Genomic DNA, 6,176 nt, shown 5'->3' on the forward strand with positions numbered 1-6,176 from the left:
ATGTGAATTGACCTATGTGTTGAGGATCTCGTGGCGTAGAGCATTACAATAACTTGCCACTTAAGGGCAAACACTTTTGCTTTATCTCTTAGTTTACTTTTACTTACTAAAATTCTTTTCTTTTTGGATATGGGGAGCTAGGTGAAAAATATTGGCGACTAATTTGTAAGAAGAAAAAGGCCGCTCATCTAGTGGAAGATGCCTCTCCATCGGATCCAAAAAGGGTGAGGGTTGATCTACCTTGTTCTCCACCTTCAAGTGTCCTAGTTCCAGGGACCCAGACTTTCCATCGAGAGCTTGAATGAACTAAATCTGCTCCTTTACCCTTTCCATTGTGTAAATAGTTGGTCGAGCAAGCTTTGGCCAGTGAATCTATGGTTGACAATTTGATATTGGCCAATTAGTTTGCCAAGAAGTATACACTTTTGCTTGACCAGGCTCAATTAGAGGGGGAGCACAATGATGACCTAGCCCTTCGCTCGGTGTCCCTCCTGATGGAACAATTGGCTTATACTCAAATCTTGCAGGAGAAGAACCAGGTGTTGCGTGGTTAGGTTGGTTCTCAGGAGACAGAGATGAATTTACTTGCTAACACCATGGCTGCTTCCGAGAATAGAGCCAAAGATTTGGAGGGCAAACTTTAATAGATGAAGGAATAATTAGCTGAATTTACTCATCCATGCAAGCTGACTTAATAAAGAAATTGAGGTGCTGGAAAGGAAGCGGCTGCAACTAATGACCAGATAGCTAAAATCTATGTAAAATCACAGAATGACATGGTCGTCGAGTTGCAAAAGCACTACTTGGGAGATGATTTTTGTAACACCCTCGCTATAGGTAGTTCGCATATTCTATTGTTCTGGCGACTAACATCTGTCCAGACAGATTGGAATGTTTAGAACTACCCTTAAATTTAAGTAAGGAGTCATAATTTAAATTAATAAAGATTAAATAAGATTGAAAAATAAATAAAAGAAGTGGAGTGTAATCAGTTAAATGAGTACAAGTCCCAACGATGGGTAACTCCACTAGGAAAAGATGAGCAGAAACTCAGTAAGAGTAAAATTTGGTCAATTAAATTTAAAGGTCAAATATTGACCAAAGATGTGAGTAATTAAGTTAATGAAGTGGATTAGTTTAATTAATTTTGATTATGGAAAAATTAAACATAAATATTTAATTAGTCAAACCTAATGATTAAAGATTTCTATATATTTACAAGTTTTCCATTTCCCAAAATTTACAACTTTGCCATTTGGGATTCAAATAATATAAATACCAATTGGAAGAAGACAAAGAACATCATCTTCTTTTTTTTTTCATTTATTGCCGTCCACTCTCTCTCACAATCCCTCCATGAAAGTGTTTGCTGGTTTTACAACCCCGCAAGTGCACGGATCGCTAACAAGTAATAAAATAGTGAGTAGAGTATCGTCTCACGAGGAATTTAATTAGCAGTTACTAAACTACATAGCAATTTTAACTGTCTAGGCTACCGAATAAAATGGGGTAGTGAATTTGATTTATTTTGAATGCCAAAGACTAAAAGGATAACAAACTTAAAATGAGACAATCTATTTAAAATAATTTCAGAATTAAAATTTCACACTTTAACCTTATTATGGATTTAATCTTGTTCATTCATTGGATTGAGGATCATTGCTTTGATGAAAATTAACCCTAAGATATCTTAGATCCTCTTTCAAGGCATCTAAAGTGTGCTTCAATTAGAGCTAAACCCTACTTTCGTTGGTGATTAGTCCTAATAAAAACCCTTTAAGATCTGTGATTGATTATGGAACTCCACAAAGGTCATCAACCTATCTCTAGGTCATATTTCCTAGGTTTAATACTCTGATTTTCTAATGCTAATCTTCACCTTTTTGTTCTTCAATTAGTATCTTCTATCATGTCTAAGTGGGTAACAATACATGGCATGCATTAAGAACGCAGAATATTAAATTAAAGAACAAAACTCAAATCTAATAAATGAAACTCAATATTTGTCCATAATAATGATTACAAGCGTTACTCTCCTAATTTCAGAATAAAGAAACTACTCACTCATGGTGAGTTTAGCAAACATAATAAAGATAAAATAAAAGAACATAAGAGTAGCCTAAAGAAATAGAATAAAAGAATCGAAGAGAATATGCAACTTTAAACTTATAAAACTTCGGCTGAAGACTCTTCTTTGATCTTTGATGCACTATTCTTGAGGCGGCTTGGAGAGAATAATGAAAATGTATGTGGAAATGCTAATCTGGGCTCTCTTCTCTGTTTTTTGCTACTTCTATTTATATTGAATGTTCTAGGGTTAGGTTTTAGAATCCCCAAGGCATCAGGAGTCTGTTCTCTCTGTAAAAACGGAGGCTAGAACCTAATCAGGAAACTGGCTGTCGGTTGATACACGGCTCGTGTGCCACTACACGGCCAAAGGCCGTGTAACTTTCTGGAGCTAGAAGGTTGAATCTTGTGTAAGAGCAGAGGGTTACACAGGCCTTCAAAATTAAAGAACATAAAGTAAAGTAATGAAAATTAAAGAAGGGTTACAAGAGTGTTTGGGTTACCTCCCAAAGAGCGCTTATTTATAGTCATTAGTTGGGTTTCTTCCACTTCATTGTTGAGGTTCTTCTTCAATTTTATCCTCTGGGAAGTATGGCTTCAATCTCTACCCATTAACCTTGAAAGCACCTGAGGTTTTGTTCCATACTTCTACCACTCCAGTGTCTTCCTGCAACTTGCTCTTGGATTGCTCTTCCTTTAGCTCTTCCACCTTGAAAGCTTGAGCTAAGAGGCGAGGGTGGATTAGTGCTAAAAATTGTGCATAAGCTACAATTTCTATGTTTTCATTATCTATTGTGTGGCTGTGCACTATGCATGCCTCAAGAGGATCTTCAGGATGTGCTTTGAGAAATTCCTCTTCAACTAACTTGTTAATTATGTCAACCTTTAAGCATTCATCAGGTTCAAGTTTGTGCTTCATTGCTTTAAGCAGGTTGAATTCCACTTCTTCATCTCACCTTGAAAGTTAAGCGCCCATTCTTAACATCTATGATAGCTCAGACGGTTGCGAAAGGTCTTCCGGGATGATAGGAATTTGAACATCTTCAACATTTCCAAGACAACAAAAATAATTGGGATGAAGAATTTTCCCACCTTAATGGGGATGTTTTCTAGGATCCCTACAGTATTTGTGACCGATTAGCCAATTCTGATGAAATTATTGTGGGTTTAAGCTCTCCTACATCCAGGTTCTTACATATTGTGAGGCATCAAACTTACACTTGCACCTAGATCACGAGTGCCTTGTCTATTTTCATGTTTCCAATAAGACAAGGTATGGAGAAGCTTCCTGGATCCTTCAGCTTTGGTGGTAGTTTGTTTTGCAGTATGGTACTGCATTTCTCTATAAGAGCAATAGTCTCATAGTCTTCCAACTTTCTTTTCTTTGAAAGAATCTTTTTAAGGAACTTAGTGTAGGATGGCATATGAGAAAGTGCTTTTGTAAAGGGAATGTTAATGTAGAGTTTCTTCAAAACTTCTAAAAACTTTTCAAATTGTTGGTCCAGTTTAGCCTTCTAAAATCTCTGGGGAAAAGGTTGAGGTGGTTGATATGGCTCTGGTAGCTTCTTTTTCTTCTTTGCTTCCTCTTCCCGCTCCATTCTTTTTCCTCTGTTTGGCTGTCAGATTCATCAGAGGTTTGTTCAGTTGATTTTCTCTCTGATTGTTGCTTCTCTAATGTCCTGCCACTCGTCAAGGTAATTGCCTTACAGTGTTCTTTGGGTGGTTTCTCCATCCAGGGTTATAATTGTTTGAGTATGGATTGTTGAGCTGTCTCTTGTTGAAGTTTCCTCCATTATTCACATAGTTCAGCTGTTCCATAGAGGGTTCATTGAAGTTGTTGCATTCTGAAGTCATGCACCCTCATCATGATTATCGCGATGTTGGTTATTCATCCCTATAGCATTGGCTTGCATTTTATCAAGCCTTTTGGTGAACTGGTCAAACTGAGCATTTTTCATGCTTAGGGCATCCACTTCCAAGATCCCTGTTGTTCTTCTTGTATTTTTCCTTTCATTTGACCACTCATAGTTGTGATAAGTGACCCTCTCTAGAAGTTCAAGTGCTTCTTCTACTGTTTTCTCCATCAGATCACCTTCTGCAGTTGAATCTACTGTACTCCTTGTAGAGGGCAATAGCCCATTATAAAAATTCTGAACTAGGAGCCAATCCTCTATGCCATGGTGTGGACATTCTCTCTGTAAGTCTTTATATCTCTCCCATGCATCATAAAGTGATTCACCTTCCTTTTGCCTAAAGGTGTTGAGTTCAACCCTCAATTTTGCAGTTTTTACAGGTGGGAAATAACTTGCTAGAAAAGCTTGCGAGAGGTCTTCCTAAGTGATGAGTGTTCCAGCTGGTTGAGAAAGTAACCACTTCTTTGCTCTATCTCGAAGGGAAAATGGGAATGCTCTGAGTCTTATAGCTTGATCAGAGACTCCATTCATATTGAATGTGTTACATAGAGCAAGAAAGCATTGGAGATGGTAGTGTGGATCTTCTGAAAGTGAACCTTCAAACTTGGTCTATTGAATCATCTGGAGCCATACCAGTTTTAGTTCAAAATTGTTGGCCTTCACTGTGGGTCTTGCAACCTTTTGGAATCCTTGTATAAATGGAGCCCCATAGTCCCTCAAGAGTCTTAGCCTATTGTTGTTGTCGGCCATGATTGGAGTTTCTAGATTTTTTTGATCTTGTTCTTGGCATTTCCTTTCTCTCCTGATGGTTCTTAGAGTCCTATCTATTTCGAGATCCAAGTCCAAAACTTCTTCTTCTGGCTTTGTTCTGTTCATGCACCAAACCAAATACCTGAGAGAAAATAAAAGAATAAAAACATATCAAGTAAAATTAAATAGTAAATGCAAATGCCTAAATCAGCTAAATTGCCTATCGCCTAATATTACTAAAGTTAAATTCTCTAGTAATTGCACCAAAAACTTGTTTGCTAGTTTTACAACCTCGCAAGTGCACGGATTGCTAACAAGTAATAAAATAGTGAGTAGAGTATCGTCCCACGATGAATTTAATTAGCAAGTACCAAACTACACAGCAATTTTAACTGTTCAGGCTACCGAATAAAATGGGGCAGTGAATTTGATTTTTTTTTTGAATGTTAAAGACTAGAAGGATAACGAACCTAAAATGAACCAATCTATTTAAAACAATTCTAGAATTAAGATTTCACACTTTAACCTTATTATGGATTTAATCTCGTTCATTCATTGGATTGAGGATCGTTACTTTGATGTAAATCAACCCTAAGATATCTTAGATCCTCTCTCAAGGCACCTAAGGTGTGTTTCAATTAGAGCTAAACCCTACTTTTGTTGGTGATTAGTCCTAATAAAAACCCTTTAAGATCTATGATTAATTATGGAACTCCACAAAGGTCATCAGCTTATCTCTATGTCAGATTTCTTAGTTTAATACTCTGATTTTCCAATACCAATCTTCACCTTTTAGTTCTTCAATTAGTATCTTCTATCATGTCTAAGTAGGTAACAACATGTAGCATGCATTAAGAATACAGAATATTAAATCAAAGAACAAAACCCAAATCCAATAGATGAAACTCAATATCTGTCCATAACAATGATTATAAGTGTTACTCTCCTAATTCTAGAATAAAGAAATTACTCATTCATGGTGAGTTTAGCAAATATAATAATAATAAAATAAAAGAACATAAAAGCAGCCTAGAGAAATATAACAAAAGAACCAAAGAGAATCTGCAGCTTTGAACTTGAAACTTCGGTTGAAAACTCCTCTTTGATGCTGATGCGCTATTATTTGAGACGACTAGGAGAGAATAATGAAGATGTATGTGGAAATGCTAATGCCAAGCTCTCTTTTCTGTTTTCTGCTGCTTTTATTTATATTGAATGTTTTAGGGTTAGTTTTGGAATCCCTAAGGCATAAGGAGTCTATTCTCTCTGTAAAAACTGAGGTTGGAACCTAATAAGGAGCGGCTGTCGGTGATACGGCCCATATGCCACTACGGCCTAAGGCCGTGTAACTGCTTTGGAGCTAGAAGGTTGAATCTTGTGTCGGCGAGAAGGTTACCACGGGCCTCGCCTAGTTGCAGGTCAATTACGGTTCGTGTTCTGTTGTTC

General features: G+C 37.0%; 1 non-coding gene across 1 annotated transcript; it reads left to right on the forward strand.

Annotated features, from left to right (window-relative positions):
- The first annotated feature begins 4,239 nt into the window (after positions 1-4,239).
- LOC131176135 (small nucleolar RNA R71) lies at positions 4,240-4,346 on the forward strand. The gene has a single exon (XR_009146261.1). It is a non-coding gene; the product is annotated as a small nucleolar RNA R71 (small nucleolar RNA).
- Positions 4,347-6,176: the final 1,830 nt, after the last annotated feature.

Source organism: Hevea brasiliensis, chromosome 18 (assembly GCF_030052815.1).
Source record: "Hevea brasiliensis isolate MT/VB/25A 57/8 chromosome 18, ASM3005281v1, whole genome shotgun sequence".
In the NCBI taxonomy this organism is placed as follows: Eukaryota; Viridiplantae; Streptophyta; class Magnoliopsida; order Malpighiales; family Euphorbiaceae; genus Hevea; species Hevea brasiliensis.